The sequence below is a fragment of the Hoplias malabaricus genome, chromosome 15 (genome assembly GCF_029633855.1).
Source record: "Hoplias malabaricus isolate fHopMal1 chromosome 15, fHopMal1.hap1, whole genome shotgun sequence".
Classification (NCBI taxonomy): domain Eukaryota; kingdom Metazoa; phylum Chordata; class Actinopteri; order Characiformes; family Erythrinidae; genus Hoplias; species Hoplias malabaricus.
In genome coordinates, this window is record NC_089814.1 from 23,036,770 (window position 1) to 23,054,090 (window position 17,321).

The following is a 17,321-nucleotide window of genomic DNA, read 5'->3' on the forward strand; positions in this document are numbered from 1 at the left end:
GGACAAAGTGCATGCGGTCGCATTGGAAAACTGCCCTGCGATTGTGACTGCTGTCGGAGTAATGTGTTCAGCGCATCGGTGGAAAATCAAAGAAAGGGCCACTGCGCTACGGGCAACGTCGCTGATATGTATACGGCTAAGTCTTTAGGATGCAGAGTCCTGGCTCATGGTAAAGCGCAGGTGTATTTCACCATGTAAAGAATAGATTAGTACATCAGTCCAAAGTCAAGCTGTACTGGTCCCACGTGGTGTGTGGAGCTCAGGGTGCCTTGTGGAGCGCAGCCGGTTTCTGTAGTGTAGTGGTTATCACGTTCGCCTTACATGCGAAAGGTCCCCGGTTCGAAACCGGGCAGAAACACGGGAGATCCTCTTCTGTTTTCCACAGCCCGAGCGAAATATTTCTTGCATCTACTTCAATCGCCGTCACTGGGAGCTCCTTTGTTGCTCCTGCTTGACGAAAGCTTGGTCTCAGAGGCCGGTTAGCTCAGTTGGTTAGAGCGTGGTGCTAATAACGCCAAGGTCGCGGGTTCGATCCCCGTACGGGCCAAGAACGTTTTTGCACGTTAACCCAGCAAGCACCGTGGCCTCCGTCAGTCTCTTCGCGTGGACCTTGGATAAAAGCTCTTGCTGGAGAATGCGGGCATCGATCCCGCTACCTCTCGCATGCTAAGCGAGCGCTCTACCATTTGAGCTAATTCCCCTTTTGCATTGTTGCACTTGTATCATTTCATGCAAAAGACATACCTGTCTCCAAAGCCCAGGGACTTTTTGGCTCACATGGTCCAAGGCTAAGAACGCCCAGTATGGTCGTCGTACGCGCGAGCTGGCACACGCAAGCACGAGACCCTGGACGATGGACAGCTCATCCGGACGAGGCGCAGATGAATGCTTTAAAGGTCCATGGCTCAATCAAGATGCCTTAAAGTGTGGCCATAGGCAATGTCTCTGTGCTATTCTGGGCTGCTTCTGGACAAAGTGCATGCGGTCGCATTGGAAAACTGCCCTGCGATTGTGACTGCTGTCGGAGTAATGTGTTCAGCGCATCGGTGGAAAATCAAAGAAAGGGCCACTGCGCTACGGGCAACGTCGCTGATATGTATACGGCCAAGTCTTTAGGATGCAGAGTCCTGGCTCATGGTAAAGCGCAGGTGTATTTCACCATGTAAAGAATAGATTAGTACATCAGTCCAAAGTCAAGCTGTACTGGTCCCACGTGGTGTGTGGAGCTCAGGGTGCCTTGTGGAGCACAGCTGGTTTCTGTAGTGTAGTGGTTATCACGTTCGCCTTACACGCGAAAGGTCCCCGGTTCGAAACCGGGCAGAAACACGGGAGATCCTCTTATGTTTTCCACAGCCCGAGCGAAATATTTCTTGCATCTACTTCAATCGCCGTCACTGGGAGCTCCTTTGTTGCTCCTGCTTGACGAAAGCTTGGTCTCAGAGGCCGGTTAGCTCAGTTGGTTAGAGCGTGGTGCTAATAACGCCAAGGTCGCGGGTTCGATCCCCGTACGGGCCAAGAACGTTTTTGCACGTTAACCCAGCAAGCACCGTGGCCTCCGTCAGTCTCTTCGCGTGGACCTTGGATAAAAGCTCTTGCTGGAGAATGCGGGCATCGATCCCGCTACCTCTCGCATGCTAAGCGAGCGCTCTACCATTTGAGCTAATTCCCCTTTTGCATTGTTGCACTTGTATCATTTCATGCAAAAGACATACCTGTCTCCAAAGCCCAGGGACTTTTTGGCTCACATGGTCCAAGGCTAAGAACGCCCAGTATGGTCGTCGTACGCGCGAGCTGGCACACGCAAGCACGAGACCCTGGACGATGGACAGCTCATCCGGACGAGGCGCAGATGAATGCTTTAAAGGTTCATGGCTCAATCAAGATGCCTTAAAGTGTGGCCATAGGCAATGTCTCTGTGCTATTCTGGGCTGCTTCTGGACAAAGTGCATGCGGTCGCATTGGAAAACTGCCCTGCGATTGTGACTGCTGTCGGAGTAATGTGTTCAGCGCATCGGTGGAAAATCAAAGAAAGGGCCACTGCGCTACGGGCAACGTCGCTGATATGTATACGGCCAAGTCTTTAGGATGCAGAGTCCTGGCTCATGGTAAAGCGCTGGTGTATTTCACCATGTAAAGAATAGATTAGTACATCAGTCCAAAGTCAAGCTGTACTGGTCCCACGTGGTGTGTGGAGCTCAGGGTGCCTTGTGGAGCGCAGCTGGTTTCTGTAGTGTAGTGGTTATCACGTTCGCCTTACATGTGAAAGGTCCCCGGTTCGAAACCGGGCAGAAACACGGGAGATCCTCTTCAGTTTTCCACAGCCCGAGCGAAATATTTCTTGCATCTACTTCAATCGCCGTCACTGGGAGCTCCTTTGTTGATCCTGCTTGACGAACACTTGGTCTCCGAGGCCGGTTAGCTCAGTTGGTTAGAGCGTGGTGCTAATAACGGCAAGGTCGCGGGTTCGATCCCCGTACGGGCCAAGAACGTTTTTGCACGTTAACCCAGCAAGCACCGTGGCCTCCGTCAGTCTCTTCGCGTGGACCTTGGATAAAAGCTCTTGCTGGAGAATGCGGGCATCGATCCCGCTACCTCTCGCATGCTAAGCGAGCACTCTACCATTTGAGCTAATTTCCCTTTTGCATTGTTGCACTTGTATCATTTCATGCAAAAGACATACCTGTCTCCAAAGCCCAGGGACTTTTTGGCTCACATGGTCCAAGGCTAAGAACGCCCAGTATGGTCGTCGTACGCGCGAGCTGGCACACGCAAGCACGAGACCCTGGACGATGGACAGCTCATCCGGACGAGGCGCAGATGAATGCTTTAAAGGTCCATGGCTCAATCAAGATGCCTTAAAGTGTGGCCATAGGCAATGTCTCTGTGCTATTCTGGGCTGCTTCTGGACAAAGTGCATGCGGTCGCATTGGAAAACTGCCCTGCGATTGTGACTGCTGTCGGAGTAATGTGTTCAGCGCATCGGTGGAAAATCAAAGAAAGGGCCACTGCGCTACGGGCAACGTCGCTGATATGTATACGGCCAAGTCTTTAGGATGCAGAGTCCTGGCTCATGGTAAAGCGCAGGTGTATTTCACCATGTAAAGAATAGATTAGTACATCAGTCCAAAGTCAAGCTGTACTGGTCCCACGTGGTGTGTGGAGCTCAGGGTGCCTTGTGCAGCGCAGCTGGTTTCTGTAGTGTAGTGGTTATCACGTTCGCCTTACACGCGAAAGGTCCCCGGTTCGAAACCGGGCAGAAACACGGGAGATCCTCTTCAGTTTTCCACAGCCCGAGCGAAATATTTCTTGCATCTACTTCAATCGCCGTCACTGGGAGCTCCTTTGTTGATCCTGCTTGACGAACACTTTGTCTCCAAGGCCGGTTAGCTCAGTTGGTTAGAGCGTGGTGCTAATAACGCCAAGGTCGCGGGTTCGATCCCCGTACGGGCCAAGAACGTTTTTGCACGTTAACCCAGCAAGCACCGTGGCCTCCGTCAGTCTCTTCGCGTGGACCTTGGATAAAAGCTCTTGCTGGAGAATGCGGGCATCGATCCCGCTACTTCTCGCATGCTAAGCGAGCGCTCTACCATTTGAGCTAATTCCCCTTTTGCATTGTTGCACTTGTATCATTTCATGCAAAAGACATACCTGTCTCCAAAGCCCAGGGACTTTTTGGCTCACATGGTCCAAGGCTAAGAACGCCCAGTATGGTCGTCGTACGCGCGAGCTGGCACATGCAAGCACGAGACCCTGGACGATGGACAGCTCATCCGGACGAGGCGCAGATGAATGCTTTAAAGGTCCATGGCTCAATCAAGATGCCTTAAAGTGTGGCCATAGGCAATGTCTCTGTGCTATTCTGGGCTGCTTCTGGACAAAGTGCATGCGGTCGCATTGGAAAACTGCCCTGCGATTGTGACTGCTGTCGGAGTAATGTGTTCAGCGCATCGGTGGAAAATCAAAGAAAGGGCCACTGCGCTACGGGCAACGTCGCTGATATGTATACGGCCAAGTCTTTAGGATGCAGAGTCCTGGCTCATGGTAAAGCGCAGGTGTATTTCACCATGTAAAGAATAGATTAGTACATCAGTCCAAAGTCAAGCTGTACTGGTCCCACGTGGTGTGTGGAGCTCAGGGTGCCTTGTGGAGCGCAGCTGGTTTCTGTAGTGTAGTGGTTATCACGTTCGCCTTACACGCGAAAGGTCCCCGGTTCGAAACCGGGCAGAAACACGGGAGATCCTCTTCTGTTTTCCACAGCCCGAGCGAAATATTTCTTGCATCTACTTCAATCGCCGTCACTGGGAGCTCCTTTGTTGCTCCTGCTTGACGAAAGCTTGGTCTCAGAGGCCGGTTAGCTCAGTTGGTTAGAGCGTGGTGCTAATAACGCCAAGGTCGCGGGTTCGATCCCCGTACGGGCCAAGAATGTTTTTGCACGTTAACCCAGCAAGCACCGTGGCCTCCGTCAGTCTCTTCGTGTGGACCTTGGATAAAAGCTCTTGCTGGAGAATGCGGGCATCGATCCCGCTACCTCTCGCATGCTAAGCGAGTGCTCTACCATTTGAGCTAATTCCCCTTTTGCATTGTTGCACTTGTATCATTTCATGCAAAAGACATACCTGTCTCCAAAGCCCAGGGACTTTTTGGCTCACATGGTCCAAGGCTAAGAACGCCCAGTATGGTCGTCGTACGCGCGAGCTGGCACACGCAAGCACGAGACCCTGGACGATGGACAGCTCATCCGGACGAGGCGCAGATGAATGCTTTAAAGGTTCATGGCTCAATCAAGATGCCTTAAAGTGTGGCCATAGGCAATGTCTCTGTGCTATTCTGGGCTGCTTCTGGACAAAGTGCATGCGGTCGCATTGGAAAACTGCCCTGCGATTGTGACTGCTGTCGGAGTAATGTGTTCAGCGCATCGGTGGAAAATCAAAGAAAGGGCCACTGCGCTACGGGCAACGTCGCTGATATGTATACGGCCAAGTCTTTAGGATGCAGAGTCCTGGCTCATGGTAAAGCGCAGGTGTATTTCACCATGTAAAGAATAGATTAGTACATCAGTCCAAAGTCAAGCTGTACTAGTCCCATGTGGTCTGTGGAGCTCAGGGTGCCTTGTGGAGCGCAGCTGGTTTCTGTAGTGTAGTGGTTATCACGTTCGCCTTACATGCGAAAGGTCCCCGGTTCGAAACCGGGCAGAAACACGGGAGATCCTCTTCTGTTTTCCACAGCCCGAGCGAAATATTTCTTGCATCTACTTCAATCGCCGTCACTGGGAGCTCCTTTGTTGCTCCTGCTTGACGAACGCTTGGTCTCCGAGGCTGGTTAGCTCAGTTGGTTAGAGCGTGGTGCTAATAACGCCAAGGTCGCGGGTTCGATCCCCGTACGGGCCAAGAACGTTTTTGCACGTTAACCCAGCAAGCACCGTGGCCTCCGTCAGTCTCTTCGCGTGGACCTTGGATAAAAGCTCTTGCTGGAGAATGCGGGCATCGATCCCGCTACCTCTCGCATGCTAAGCGAGTGCTCTACCATTTGAGCTAATTCCCCTTTTGCATTGTTGCACTTGTATCATTTCATGCAAAAGACATACCTGTCTCCAAAGCCCAGGGACTTTTTGGCTCACATGGTCCAAGGCTAAGAACGCCCAGTATGGTCGTCGTACGCGCGAGCTGGCACACGCAAGCACGAGACCCTGGACGATGGACAGCTCATCCGGACGAGGCGCAGATGAATGCTTTAAAGGTTCATGGCTCAATCAAGATGCCTTAAAGTGTGGCCATAGGCAATGTCTCTGTGCTATTCTGGGCTGCTTCTGGACAAAGTGCATGCGGTCGCATTGGAAAACTGCCCTGCGATTGTGACTGCTGTCGGAGTAATGTGTTCAGCGCATCGGTGGAAAATCAAAGAAAGGGCCACTGCGCTACGGGCAACGTCGCTGATATGTATACGGCCAAGTCTTTAGGATGCAGAGTCCTGGCTCATGGTAAAGCGCAGGTGTATTTCACCATGTAAAGAATAGATTAGTACATCAGTCCAAAGTCAAGCTGTACTAGTCCCATGTGGTCTGTGGAGCTCAGGGTGCCTTGTGGAGCGCAGCTGGTTTCTGTAGTGTAGTGGTTATCACGTTCGCCTTACATGCGAAAGGTCCCCGGTTCGAAACCGGGCAGAAACACGGAAGATCCTCTTCTGTTTTCCACAGCCCGAGCGAAATATTTCTTGCATCTACTTCAATCGCCGTCACTGGGAGCTCCTTTGTTGCTCCTGCTTGACGAACGCTTGGTCTCCGAGGCTGGTTAGCTCAGTTGGTTAGAGCGTGGTGCTAATAACGCCAAGGTCGCGGGTTCGATCCCCGTACGGGCCAAGAACGTTTTTGCACGTTAACCCAGCAAGCACCGTGGCCTCCGTCAGTCTCTTCGCGTGGACCTTGGATAAAAGCTCTTGCTGGAGAATGCGGGCATCGATCCCGCTACCTCTCGCATGCTAAGCGAGCGCTCTACCATTTGAGCTAATTCCCCTTTTGCATTGTTGCACTTGTATCATTTCATGCAAAAGACATACCTGTCTCCAAAGCCCAGGGACTTTTTGGCTCACATGGTCCAAGGCTAAGAACGCCCAGTATGGTCGTCGTACGCGCGAGCTGGCACACGCAAGCACGAGACCCTGGACGATGGACAGCTCATCCGGACGAGGCGCAGATGAATGCTTTAAAGGTCCATGGCTCAATCAAGATGCCTTAAAGTGTGGCCATAGGCAATGTCTCTGTGCTATTCTGGGCTGCTTCTGGACAAAGTGCATGCGGTCGCATTGGAAAACTGCCCTGCGATTGTGACTGCTGTCGGAGTAATGTGTTCAGCGCATCGGTGGAAAATCAAAGAAAGGGCCACTGCGCTACGGGCAACGTCGCTGATATGTATACGGCCAAGTCTTTAGGATGCAGAGTCCTGGCTCATGGTAAAGCGCAGGTGTATTTCACCATGTAAAGAATAGATTAGTACATCAGTCCAAAGTCAAGCTGTACTGGTCCCACGTGGTGTGTGGAGCTCAGGGTGCCTTGTGGAGCGCAGCTGGTTTCTGTAGTGTAGTGGTTATCACGTTCGCCTTACACGCGAAAGGTCCCCGGTTCGAAACCGGGCAGAAACACGGGAGATCCTCTTCAGTTTTCCACAGCCCGAGCGAAATATTTCTTGCATCTACTTCAATCGCCGTCACTGGGAGCTCCTTTGTTGATCCTGCTTGACGAACACTTTGTCTCCGAGGCCGGTTAGCTCAGTTGGTTAGAGCGTGGTGCTAATAACGCCAAGGTCGCGGGTTCGATCCCCGTACGGGCCAAGAACGTTTTTGCACGTTAACCCAGCAAGCACCGTGGCCTCCGTCAGTCTCTTCGCGTGGACCTTGGATAAAAGCTCTTGCTGGAGAATGCGGGTATCGATCCCGCTACCTCTCGCATGCTAAGCGAGCGCTCTACCATTTGAGCTAATTCCCCTTTTGCATTGTTGCACTTGTATCATTTCATGCAAAAGACATACCTGTCTCCAAAGCCCAGGGACTTTTTGGCTCACATGGTCCAAGGCTAAGAACGCCCAGTATGGTCGTCGTACGCGCGAGCTGGCACACGCAAGCACGAGACCCTGGACGATGGACAGCTCATCCGGACGAGGCGCAGATGAATGCTTTAAAGGTCCATGGCTCAATCAAGATGCCTTAAAGTGTGGCCATAGGCAATGTCTCTGTGCTATTCTGGGCTGCTTCTGGACAAAGTGCATGCGGTCGCATTGGAAAACTGCCCTGCGATTGTGACTGCTGTCGGAGTAATGTGTTCAGCGCATCGGTGGAAAATCAAAGAAAGGGCCACTGCGCTAACGGCAACGTCGCTGATATGTATACGGCCAAGTCTTTAGGATGCAGAGTCCTGGCTCATGGTAAAGCGCAGGTGTATTTCACCATGTAAAGAATAGATTAGTACATCAGTCCAAAGTCAAGCTGTACTGGTCCCACGTGGTGTGTGGAGCTCAGGGTGCCTTGTGGAGCGCAGCTGGTTTGTGTAGTGTAGTGGTTATCACGTTCGCCTTACACGCGAAAGGTCCCCGGTTCGAAACCGGGCAGAAACACGGGAGATCCTCTTCAGTTTTCCACAGCCCGAGCGAAATTTTTCTTGCATCTACTTCAATCGCCGTCACTGGGAGCTCCTTTGTTGATCCTGCTTGACGAACACTTTGTCTCCGAGGCCGGTTAGCTCAGTTGGTTAGAGCGTGGTGCTAATAACGCCAAGGTCGTGGGTTCGATCCCCGTACGGGCCAAGAACGTTTTTGCACGTTAACCCAGCAAGCACCGTGGCCTCCGTCAGTCTCTTCGCGTGGACCTTGGATAAAAGCTCTTGCTGGAGAATGCGGGCATCGATCCCGCTACCTCTCGCATGCTAAGCGAGCGCTCTACCATTTGAGCTAATTCCCCTTTTGCATTGTTGCACTTGTATCATTTCATGCAAAAGACATGCCTGTCTCCAAAGCCCAGGGACTTTTTGGCTCACATGGTCCAAGGCTAAGAACGCCCAGTATGGTCGTCGTACGCGCGAGCTGGCACACGCAAGCACGAGACCCTGGACGATGGACAGCTCATCCGGACGAGGCGCAGATGAATGCTTTAAAGGTTCATGGCTCAATCAAGATGCCTTAAAGTGTGGCCATAGGCAATGTCTCTGTGCTATTCTGGGCTGCTTCTGGACAAAGTGCATGCGGTCGCATTGGAAAACTGCCCTGCGATTGTGACTGCTGTCGGAGTAATGTGTTCAGCGCATCGGTGGAAAATCAAAGAAAGGGCCACTGCGCTACGGGCAACGTCGCTGATATGTATACGGCCAAGTCTTTAGGATGCAGAGTCCTGGCTCATGGTAAAGCGCTGGTGTATTTCACCATGTAAAGAATAGATTAGTACATCAGTCCAAAGTCAAGCTGTACTGGTCCCACGTGGTGTGTGGAGCTCAGGGTGCCTTGTGGAGCGCAGCTGGTTTCTGTAGTGTAGTGGTTATCACGTTCGCCTTACATGTGAAAGGTCCCCGGTTCGAAACCGGGCAGAAACACGGGAGATCCTCTTCAGTTTTCCACAGCCCGAGCGAAATATTTCTTGCATCTACTTCAATCGCCGTCACTGGGAGCTCCTTTGTTGATCCTGCTTGACGAACACTTGGTCTCCGAGGCCGGTTAGCTCAGTTGGTTAGAGCGTGGTGCTAATAACGGCAAGGTCGCGGGTTCGATCCCCGTACGGGCCAAGAACGTTTTTGCACGTTAACCCAGCAAGCACCGTGGCCTCCGTCAGTCTCTTCGCGTGGACCTTGGATAAAAGCTCTTGCTGGAGAATGCGGGCATCGATCCCGCTACCTCTCGCATGCTAAGCGAGCACGCTACCATTTGAGCTAATTTCCCTTTTGCATTGTTGCACTTGTATCATTTCATGCAAAAGACATACCTGTCTCCAAAGCCCAGGGACTTTTTGGCTCACATGGTCCAAGGCTAAGAACGCCCAGTATGGTCGTCGTACGCGCGAGCTGGCACACGCAAGCACGAGACCCTGGACGATGGACAGCTCATCCGGACGAGGCGCAGATGAATGCTTTAAAGGTCCATGGCTCAATCAAGATGCCTTAAAGTGTGGCCATAGGCAATGTCTCTGTGCTATTCTGGGCTGCTTCTGGACAAAGTGCATGCGGTCGCATTGGAAAACTGCCCTGCGATTGTGACTGCTGTCGGAGTAATGTGTTCAGCGCATCGGTGGAAAATCAAAGAAAGGGCCACTGCGCTACGGGCAACGTCGCTGATATGTATACGGCCAAGTCTTTAGGATGCAGAGTCCTGGCTCATGGTAAAGCGCAGGTGTATTTCACCATGTAAAGAATAGATTAGTACATCAGTCCAAAGTCAAGCTGTACTGGTCCCACGTGGTGTGTGGAGCTCAGGGTGCCTTGTGGAGCGCAGCTGGTTTCTGTAGTGTAGTGGTTATCACGTTCGCCTTACACGCGAAAGGTCCCCGGTTCGAAACCGGGCAGAAACACGGGAGATCCTCTTCAGTTTTCCACAGCCCGAGCGAAATATTTCTTGCATCTACTTCAATCGCCGACACTGGGAGCTCCTTTGTTGATCCTGCTTGACGAACACTTGGTCTCCGAGGCCGGTTAGCTCAGTTGGTTAGAGCGTGGTGCTAATAACGGCAAGGTCGCGGGTTCGATCCCCGTACGGGCCAAGAATGTTTTTGCACGTTAACCCAGCAAGCACCGTGGCCTCCGTCAGTCTCTTCGCGTGGACCTTGGATAAAAGCTCTTGCTGGAGAATGCGGGCATCGATCCCGCTACTTCTCGCATGCTAAGCGAGCGCTCTACCATTTGAGCTAATTCCCCTTTTGCATTGTTGCACTTGTATCATTTCATGCAAAAGACATACCTGTCTCCAAAGCCCAGGGACTTTTTGGCTCACATGGTCCAAGGCTAAGAACGCCCAGTATGGTCGTCGTACGCGCGAGCTGGCACATGCAAGCACGAGACCCTGGACGATGGACAGCTCATCCGGACGAGGCGCAGATGAATGCTTTAAAGGTCCATGGCTCAATCAAGATGCCTTAAAGTGTGGCCATAGGCAATGTCTCTGTGCTATTCTGGGCTGCTTCTGGACAAAGTGCATGCGGTCGCATTGGAAAACTGCCCTGCGATTGTGACTGCTGTCGGAGTAATGTGTTCAGCGCATCGGTGGAAAATCAAAGAAAGGGCCACTGCGCTACGGGCAACGTCGCTGATATGTATACGGCCAAGTCTTTAGGATGCAGAGTCCTGGCTCATGGTAAAGCGCAGGTGTATTTCACCATGTAAAGAATAGATTAGTACATCAGTCCAAAGTCAAGCTGTACTGGTCCCACGTGGTGTGTGGAGCTCAGGGTGCCTTGTGGAGCGCAGCTGGTTTCTGTAGTGTAGTGGTTATCACGTTCGCCTTACATGCGAAAGGTCCCCGGTTCGAAACCGGGCAGAAACACGGGAGATCCTCTTCTGTTTTCCACAGCCCGAGCGAAATATTTCTTGCATCTACTTCAATCGCCGTCACTGGGAGCTCCTTTGTTGATCCTGCTTGACGAACACTTGGTCTCCGAGGCCGGTTAGCTCAGTTGGTTAGAGCGTGGTGCTAATAACGGCAAGGTCGCGGGTTCGATCCCCGTACGGGCCAAGAACGTTTTTGCACGTTAACCCAGCAAGCACCGTGGCCTCCGTCAGTCTCTTCGCGTGGACCTTGGATAAAACCTCTTGCTGGAGAATGCAGGCATCGATCCCGCTACCTCTCGCATGCTAAGCGAGCGCTCTACCATTTGAGCTAATTCCCCTTTTGCATTGTTGCACTTGTATCATTTCATGCAAAAGACATACCTGTCTCCAAAGCCCAGGGACTTTTTGGCTCACATGGTCCAAGGCTAAGAACGCCCAGTATGGTCGTCGTACGCGCGAGCTGGCACACGCAAGCACGAGACCCTGGACGATGGACAGCTCATCCGGACGAGGCGCAGATGAATGCTTTAAAGGTCCATGGCTCAATCAAGATGCCTTAAAGTGTGGCCATAGGCAATGTCTATGTGCTATTCTGGGCTGCTTCTGGACAAAGTGCATGCGGTCGCATTGGAAAACTGCCCTGCGATTGTGACTGCTGTCGGAGTAATGTGTTCAGCGCATCGGTGGAAAATCAAAGAAAGGGCCACTGCGCTACGGGCAACGTCGCTGATATGTATACGGCCAAGTCTTTAGGATGCAGAGTCCTGGCTCATGGTAAAGCGCAGGTGTATTTCACCATGTAAAGAATAGATTAGTACATCAGTCCAAAGTCAAGCTGTACTGGTCCCACGTGGTGTGTGGAGCTCAGGGTGCCTTGTGCAGCGCAGCCGGTTTCTGTAGTGTAGTGGTTATCACGTTCGCCTTACATGCGAAAGGTCCCCGGTTCGAAACCGGGCAGAAACACGGGAGATCCTCTTCAGTTTTCCACAGCCCGAGCGAAATATTTCTTGCATCTACTTCAATCGCCGTCACTGGGAGCTCCTTTGTTGATCCTGCTTGACAAACACTAGGTCTCCGAGGCCGGTTAGCTCAGTTGGTTAGAGCGTGGTGCTAATAACGCCAAGGTCGCGGGTTCGATCCCCGTACGGGCCAAGAACGTTTTTGCACGTTAACCCAGCAAGCACCGTGGCCTCCGTCAGTCTCTTCGCGTGGACCTTGGATAAAACCTCTTGCTGGAGAATGCAGGCATCGATCCCGCTACCTCTCGCATGCTAAGCGAGCGCTCTACCATTTGAGCTAATTCCCCTTTTGCATTGTTGCACTTGTATCATTTCATGCAAAAGACATACCTGTCTCCAAAGCCCAGGGACTTTTTGGCTCACATGGTCCAAGGCTAAGAACGCCCAGTATGGTCGTCGTACGCGCGAGCTGGCACACGCAAGCACGAGACCCTGGACGATGGACAGCTCATCCGGACGAGGCGCAGATGAATGCTTTAAAGGTCCATGGCTCAATCAAGATGCCTTAAAGTGTGGCCATAGGCAATGTCTATGTGCTATTCTGGGCTGCTTCTGGACAAAGTGCATGCGGTCGCATTGGAAAACTGCCCTGCGATTGTGACTGCTGTCGGAGTAATGTGTTCAGCGCATCGGTGGAAAATCAAAGAAAGGGCCACTGCGCTACGGGCAACGTCGCTGATATGTATACGGCCAAGTCTTTAGGATGCAGAGTCCTGGCTCATGGTAAAGCGCAGGTGTATTTCACCATGTAAAGAATAGATTAGTACATCAGTCCAAAGTCAAGCTGTACTGGTCCCACGTGGTGTGTGGAGCTCAGGGTGCCTTGTGCAGCGCAGCCGGTTTCTGTAGTGTAGTGGTTATCACGTTCGCCTTACATGCGAAAGGTCCCCGGTTCGAAACCGGGCAGAAACACGGGAGATCCTCTTCAGTTTTCCACAGCCCGAGCGAAATATTTCTTGCATCTACTTCAATCGCCGTCACTGGGAGCTCCTTTGTCGTTCCTGCTTGACGGGCGCTCGGTCCCCGAGGCCGGTTAGCTCAGTTGGTTAGAGCGTGGTGCTAATAACGCCAAGGTCGCGGGTTCGATCCCCGTACGGGCCAAGAACGTTTTTGCACGTTAACCCAGCAAGCACCGTGGCCTCCGTCAGTCTCTTCGCGTGGACCTTGGATAAAAGCTCTTGCTGGAGAATGCGGGCATCGATCCCGCTACCTCTCGCATGCTAAGCGAGCGCTCTACCATTTGAGCTAACTCCCCTTTTGCATTGTTGCACTTGTATCATTTCATGCAAAAGACATACCTGTCTCCAAAGCCCAGGGACTTTTTGGCTCACATGGTCCAAGGCTAAGAACGCCCAGTATGGTCGTCGTACGCGCGAGCTGGCACACGCAAGCATGAGACCCTGGACGATGGACAGCTCATCCGGACGAGGCGCAGATGAATGCTTTAAAGGTCCATGGCTCAATCAAGATGCCTTAAAGTGTGGCCATAGGCAATGTCTCTGTGCTATTCTGGGCTGCTTCTGGACAAAGTGCATGCGGTCGCATTGGAAAACTGCCCTGCGATTGTGACTGCTGTCGGAGTAATGTGTTCAGCGCATCGGTGGAAAATCAAAGAAAGGGCCACTGCGCTACGGGCAACGTCGCTGATATGTATACGGCCAAGTCTTTAGGATGCAGAGTCCTGGCTCATGGTAAAGCGCAGGTGTATTTCACCATGTAAAGAATAGATTAGTACATCAGTCCAAAGTCAAGCTGTACTGGTCCCACGTGGTGTGTGGAGCTCAGGGTGCCTCGTGGAGCGCAGCTGGTTTCTGTAGTGTAGTGGTTATCACATTCGCCTAACACGCGAAAGGTCCCCGGTTCGAAACCGGGCAGAAACACGAGAGCTCCTCTTCTGTTTTTCACGGCCCGAGAGAAACATTTTTCTTTCATGTACATCGATCGTCGTCACTGGGAGCTCCTTTGTCATTCCTGCTTGACGGGCACTCGGTCCCCGAGGCCGGTTAGCTCAGTTGGTTAGAGCGTGGTGCTAATAACGCCAAGGTCGCGGGTTCGATCCCCGTACGGGCCAAAACAGCTTTTTCACGTTAACCCAGCAAGCGCCGTGGCCTCTGTCAGTCTCTTTGCGTGGACCTTGGATAAAAGCTCTTGCTGGAGAATGCGGGCATCGATCCCGCTACCTCTCGCATGCTAAGCGAGCGCTCTACCATTTGAGCTAATTCCCCTTTTCCTTTGCTGCGCTCGTATCATTTGATGCCAAAGACATACCCGTCTCCAAAGCCCAGGGACTTCTTGGCTCACATGGTACAGGGCTAACGACACAGAGCATGGTCGGCGTACGCGCCAGCTGGCACGCGCAAGCGCAAGGCCTTGGACGATGGATAGCTCATCCGGACGAGGCGCAGCTGAATGCTTTAAAGGTCCATGGCTCAATCAAGATGCCTTAAAGTGCGGTCATAGGCAACGTCTCTGTGCCCTTCAGGGCTGCTTAAGTTGAAGTGATCTTACTGAGTGCGCTGTTCCATGTTGGGACCAGGAGGGGCGATGTAGCTCACCACCCTCTGAACTTCAGTTGCTACCACAGACAAGCCCATGCACAGCTTAGACTCAAGCTAAAAGTCCAGCAGCGTATGACACAGGCCATCAAGCCATTTTCATTAGTTTCGTGGGGAGCAGATCTGCCTTTCACGTGGGAAGTCGGTCTCCTCTGCCCTAACGAGGGGGGAGCTTCTGGACAAAGTCCATGCGGTCGGATTGGAAAACTGCCCTGCGATTGTGACTGCTGTCGGAGTAATGTGTTCAGCGCCTCGCTGGAAAATCAAAGAAAGGGCCACTGCGCCACGGGCAAAGTGGCTGATTTCGGTACGGCCAAGTCTCCAAGACGCAGGGTCCTGGCTCACGGTAAAGTGCAGGTGTATTTCACCATGTAAAGAATTGATCAGTACGTCAGTCCAAAGTCAAGCTGTACTGGTCCCATGTGGCCTGTGGAATCTCAAGGTGGCCTCGAGGAGTGTAGCTGGTTTCTGTAGTGTAGTGGTTATCACGTTCGCCTAACACGCGAAAGGTCCCCGTTTCGAAACCGGGCAGAAACACGAGAGCTCCTCTTCTGTTTTTCACGGCCCGAGAGAAACATTTTTCTTGCATGTACATCGATCGTCGTCACTGGGAGCTCCTTTGTCGTTCCTGCTTGACGGGCGCTTGGTCCCCAAGGCCGGTTAGCTCAGTTGGTTAGAGCGTGGTGCTAATAATGCCAAGGTCGCGGGTTCGATCCCCGTACGGGCCAAAACAGCTTTTTCACGTTAACCCAGCAAGTGCCGTGGCCTCTGTCAGTCTCTTTGCGTGGACCTTGGATAAAAGCTCTTGCTGGAGAATGCAGGCATCGATCCCGCTACCTCTCGCATGCTAAGCAAGTGCTCTACCATTTGAGCTAATTCCCCTTTTCCTTTGCTGCGCTCGTATCATTTGATGCCAAAGACATACCCGTCTCCAAAGCCCAGGGACTTCTTGGCTCACATGGTACAGGGCTAACGACACAGAGCATGGTCGGCATACGCGCCAGCTGGCACGCGCAAGCGCAAGGCCTTGGACGATGGATAGCTCATCCGGACGAGGCGCAGCTGAATGCTTTAAAGGTCCATGGCTCAATCAAGATGCCTTAAAGTGCGGTCATAGGCAACGTCTCTGTGCCCTTCAGGGCTGCTTAAGTTGAAGTGATCTTACTGAGTGCGCTGTTCCATGTTGGGACCAGGAGGGGCGATGTAGCTCACCACCCTCTGAACTTCAGTTGCTACCACAGACAAGCCCATGCACAGCTTAGACTCAAGCTAAAAGTCCAGCAGCGTATGACACAGGCCATCAAGCCATTTTCATTAGTTTCGTGGGGAGCAGATCTGCCTTTCACGTGGGAAGTCGGTCTCCTCTGCCCTAACGAGGGGGGAGCTTCTGGACAAAATCCATGCGGTCGGATTGGAAAACTGCCCTGCGATTGTGACTGCTGTCGGAGTAATGTGTTCAGCGCCTCGCTGGAAAATCAAAGAAAGGGCCACTGCGCCACGGGCAAAGTGGCTGATTTCGGTACGGCCAAGTCTCCAAGACGCAGGGTCCTGGCTCACGGTAAAGTGCAGGTGTATTTCACCATGTAAAGAATTGATCAGTACGTCAGTCCAAAGTCAAGCTGTACTGGTCCCATGTGGCCTGTGGAATCTCAAGGTGGCCTCGAGGAGTGTAGCTGGTTTCTGTAGTGTAGTGGTTATCACGTTCGCCTAACACGCGAAAGGTCCCCGGATCGAAACCGGGCAGAAACACGAGAGCTCCTCTTCTGTTTTTCACGGCCCGAGAGAAACATTTTTCTTGCATGTACATCGATCGTCGTCACTGGGAGCTCCTTTGTCATTCCTGCTTGACGGGCGCTCGGTCCCCAAGGCCGGTTAGCTCAGTTGGTTAGAGCGTGGTGCTAATAACGCCAAGGTCGCGGGTTCGATCCCCGTACGGGCCAAAATGGCTTTTTCGCGTTAACCCAGCAAGCGCCGTGGCCTCTGTCAGTCTCTTTGCGTGGACCTTGGATAAAAGCTCTTGCTGGAGAATGCGGGCATCGATCCCGCTACCTCTCGCATGCTAAGCGAGCGCTCTACCATTTGAGCTAATTCCCCTTTTCCTTTGCTGCGCTCGTATCATTTAATGCCAAAGACATACCCGTCTCCAAAGCCCAGGGACTTCTTGGCTCACATGGTACAGGGCTAACGACACAGAGCATGGTCGGCGTACGCGCCAGCTGGCACGCGCAAGCGCAAGGCCTTGGACGATGGATAGCTCATCCGGACGAGGCGCAGCTGAATGCTTTAAAGGTCCATGGCTCAATCAAGATGCCTTAAAGTGCGGTCATAGGCAACGTCTCTGTGCCCTTCAGGGCTGCTTAAGTTGAAGTGATCTTACTGAGTGCGCTGTTCCATGTTGGGACCAGGAGGGGCGATGTAGCTCACCACCCTCTGAACTTCAGTTGCTACCACAGACAAGCCCATGCACAGCTTAGACTCAAGCTAAAAGTCCAGCAGCGTATGACACAGGCCATCAAGCCATTTTCATTAGTTTCGTGGGGAGCAGATCTGCCTTTCACGTGGGAAGTCGGTCTCCTCTGCCCTAACGAGGGGGGAGCTTCTGGACAAAGTCCATGCGGTCGGATTGGAAAACTGCCCTGCGATTGTGACTGCTGTCGGAGTAATGTGTTCAGCGCCTCGCTGGAAAATCAAAGAAAGGGCCACTGCGCCACGGGCAAAGTGGCTGATTTCGGTACG

At 52.5% G+C, this 17,321-nt stretch overlaps 22 non-coding genes across 22 annotated transcripts; 14 read left to right on the forward strand and 8 right to left on the reverse strand.

The window, feature by feature from the left end:
* Positions 1 to 285: 285 nt before the first annotated feature.
* Positions 286 to 358, forward strand: trnav-uac (transfer RNA valine (anticodon UAC)). Its single transcript has one exon. It is a non-coding gene; the product is annotated as a tRNA-Val (tRNA).
* Positions 359 to 628: 270 nt separating this feature from the next.
* trnaa-agc (transfer RNA alanine (anticodon AGC)) lies at positions 629 to 701 on the reverse strand. Its single transcript has one exon. It is a non-coding gene; the product is annotated as a tRNA-Ala (tRNA).
* Positions 702 to 1,253: 552 nt separating this feature from the next.
* On the forward strand, positions 1,254 to 1,326 carry trnav-uac (transfer RNA valine (anticodon UAC)). The gene has a single exon. It is a non-coding gene; the product is annotated as a tRNA-Val (tRNA).
* Positions 1,327 to 1,596: 270 nt separating this feature from the next.
* On the reverse strand, positions 1,597 to 1,669 carry trnaa-agc (transfer RNA alanine (anticodon AGC)). The gene has a single exon. It is a non-coding gene; the product is annotated as a tRNA-Ala (tRNA).
* Positions 1,670 to 2,221: 552 nt separating this feature from the next.
* Positions 2,222 to 2,294, forward strand: trnav-uac (transfer RNA valine (anticodon UAC)). The gene has a single exon. It is a non-coding gene; the product is annotated as a tRNA-Val (tRNA).
* An 895-nt stretch (positions 2,295 to 3,189) lies between these two features.
* Positions 3,190 to 3,262, forward strand: trnav-uac (transfer RNA valine (anticodon UAC)). The gene has a single exon. It is a non-coding gene; the product is annotated as a tRNA-Val (tRNA).
* An 895-nt stretch (positions 3,263 to 4,157) lies between these two features.
* trnav-uac (transfer RNA valine (anticodon UAC)) lies at positions 4,158 to 4,230 on the forward strand. Its single transcript has one exon. It is a non-coding gene; the product is annotated as a tRNA-Val (tRNA).
* An 895-nt stretch (positions 4,231 to 5,125) lies between these two features.
* On the forward strand, positions 5,126 to 5,198 carry trnav-uac (transfer RNA valine (anticodon UAC)). The gene has a single exon. It is a non-coding gene; the product is annotated as a tRNA-Val (tRNA).
* Positions 5,199 to 6,093: 895 nt separating this feature from the next.
* On the forward strand, positions 6,094 to 6,166 carry trnav-uac (transfer RNA valine (anticodon UAC)). The gene has a single exon. It is a non-coding gene; the product is annotated as a tRNA-Val (tRNA).
* A 270-nt stretch (positions 6,167 to 6,436) lies between these two features.
* trnaa-agc (transfer RNA alanine (anticodon AGC)) lies at positions 6,437 to 6,509 on the reverse strand. Its single transcript has one exon. It is a non-coding gene; the product is annotated as a tRNA-Ala (tRNA).
* A 552-nt stretch (positions 6,510 to 7,061) lies between these two features.
* On the forward strand, positions 7,062 to 7,134 carry trnav-uac (transfer RNA valine (anticodon UAC)). Its single transcript has one exon. It is a non-coding gene; the product is annotated as a tRNA-Val (tRNA).
* Positions 7,135 to 7,404: 270 nt separating this feature from the next.
* Positions 7,405 to 7,477, reverse strand: trnaa-agc (transfer RNA alanine (anticodon AGC)). Its single transcript has one exon. It is a non-coding gene; the product is annotated as a tRNA-Ala (tRNA).
* Positions 7,478 to 8,029: 552 nt separating this feature from the next.
* trnav-uac (transfer RNA valine (anticodon UAC)) lies at positions 8,030 to 8,102 on the forward strand. Its single transcript has one exon. It is a non-coding gene; the product is annotated as a tRNA-Val (tRNA).
* Positions 8,103 to 8,372: 270 nt separating this feature from the next.
* On the reverse strand, positions 8,373 to 8,445 carry trnaa-agc (transfer RNA alanine (anticodon AGC)). The gene has a single exon. It is a non-coding gene; the product is annotated as a tRNA-Ala (tRNA).
* Positions 8,446 to 8,997: 552 nt separating this feature from the next.
* Positions 8,998 to 9,070, forward strand: trnav-uac (transfer RNA valine (anticodon UAC)). Its single transcript has one exon. It is a non-coding gene; the product is annotated as a tRNA-Val (tRNA).
* Positions 9,071 to 9,965: 895 nt separating this feature from the next.
* trnav-uac (transfer RNA valine (anticodon UAC)) lies at positions 9,966 to 10,038 on the forward strand. The gene has a single exon. It is a non-coding gene; the product is annotated as a tRNA-Val (tRNA).
* Positions 10,039 to 10,933: 895 nt separating this feature from the next.
* trnav-uac (transfer RNA valine (anticodon UAC)) lies at positions 10,934 to 11,006 on the forward strand. Its single transcript has one exon. It is a non-coding gene; the product is annotated as a tRNA-Val (tRNA).
* An 895-nt stretch (positions 11,007 to 11,901) lies between these two features.
* Positions 11,902 to 11,974, forward strand: trnav-uac (transfer RNA valine (anticodon UAC)). The gene has a single exon. It is a non-coding gene; the product is annotated as a tRNA-Val (tRNA).
* An 895-nt stretch (positions 11,975 to 12,869) lies between these two features.
* trnav-uac (transfer RNA valine (anticodon UAC)) lies at positions 12,870 to 12,942 on the forward strand. The gene has a single exon. It is a non-coding gene; the product is annotated as a tRNA-Val (tRNA).
* Positions 12,943 to 13,212: 270 nt separating this feature from the next.
* Positions 13,213 to 13,285, reverse strand: trnaa-agc (transfer RNA alanine (anticodon AGC)). The gene has a single exon. It is a non-coding gene; the product is annotated as a tRNA-Ala (tRNA).
* An 897-nt stretch (positions 13,286 to 14,182) lies between these two features.
* Positions 14,183 to 14,255, reverse strand: trnaa-agc (transfer RNA alanine (anticodon AGC)). The gene has a single exon. It is a non-coding gene; the product is annotated as a tRNA-Ala (tRNA).
* Positions 14,256 to 16,606: 2,351 nt separating this feature from the next.
* Positions 16,607 to 16,679, reverse strand: trnaa-agc (transfer RNA alanine (anticodon AGC)). Its single transcript has one exon. It is a non-coding gene; the product is annotated as a tRNA-Ala (tRNA).
* Between the last annotated feature and the right edge of the window lie 642 nt (positions 16,680 to 17,321).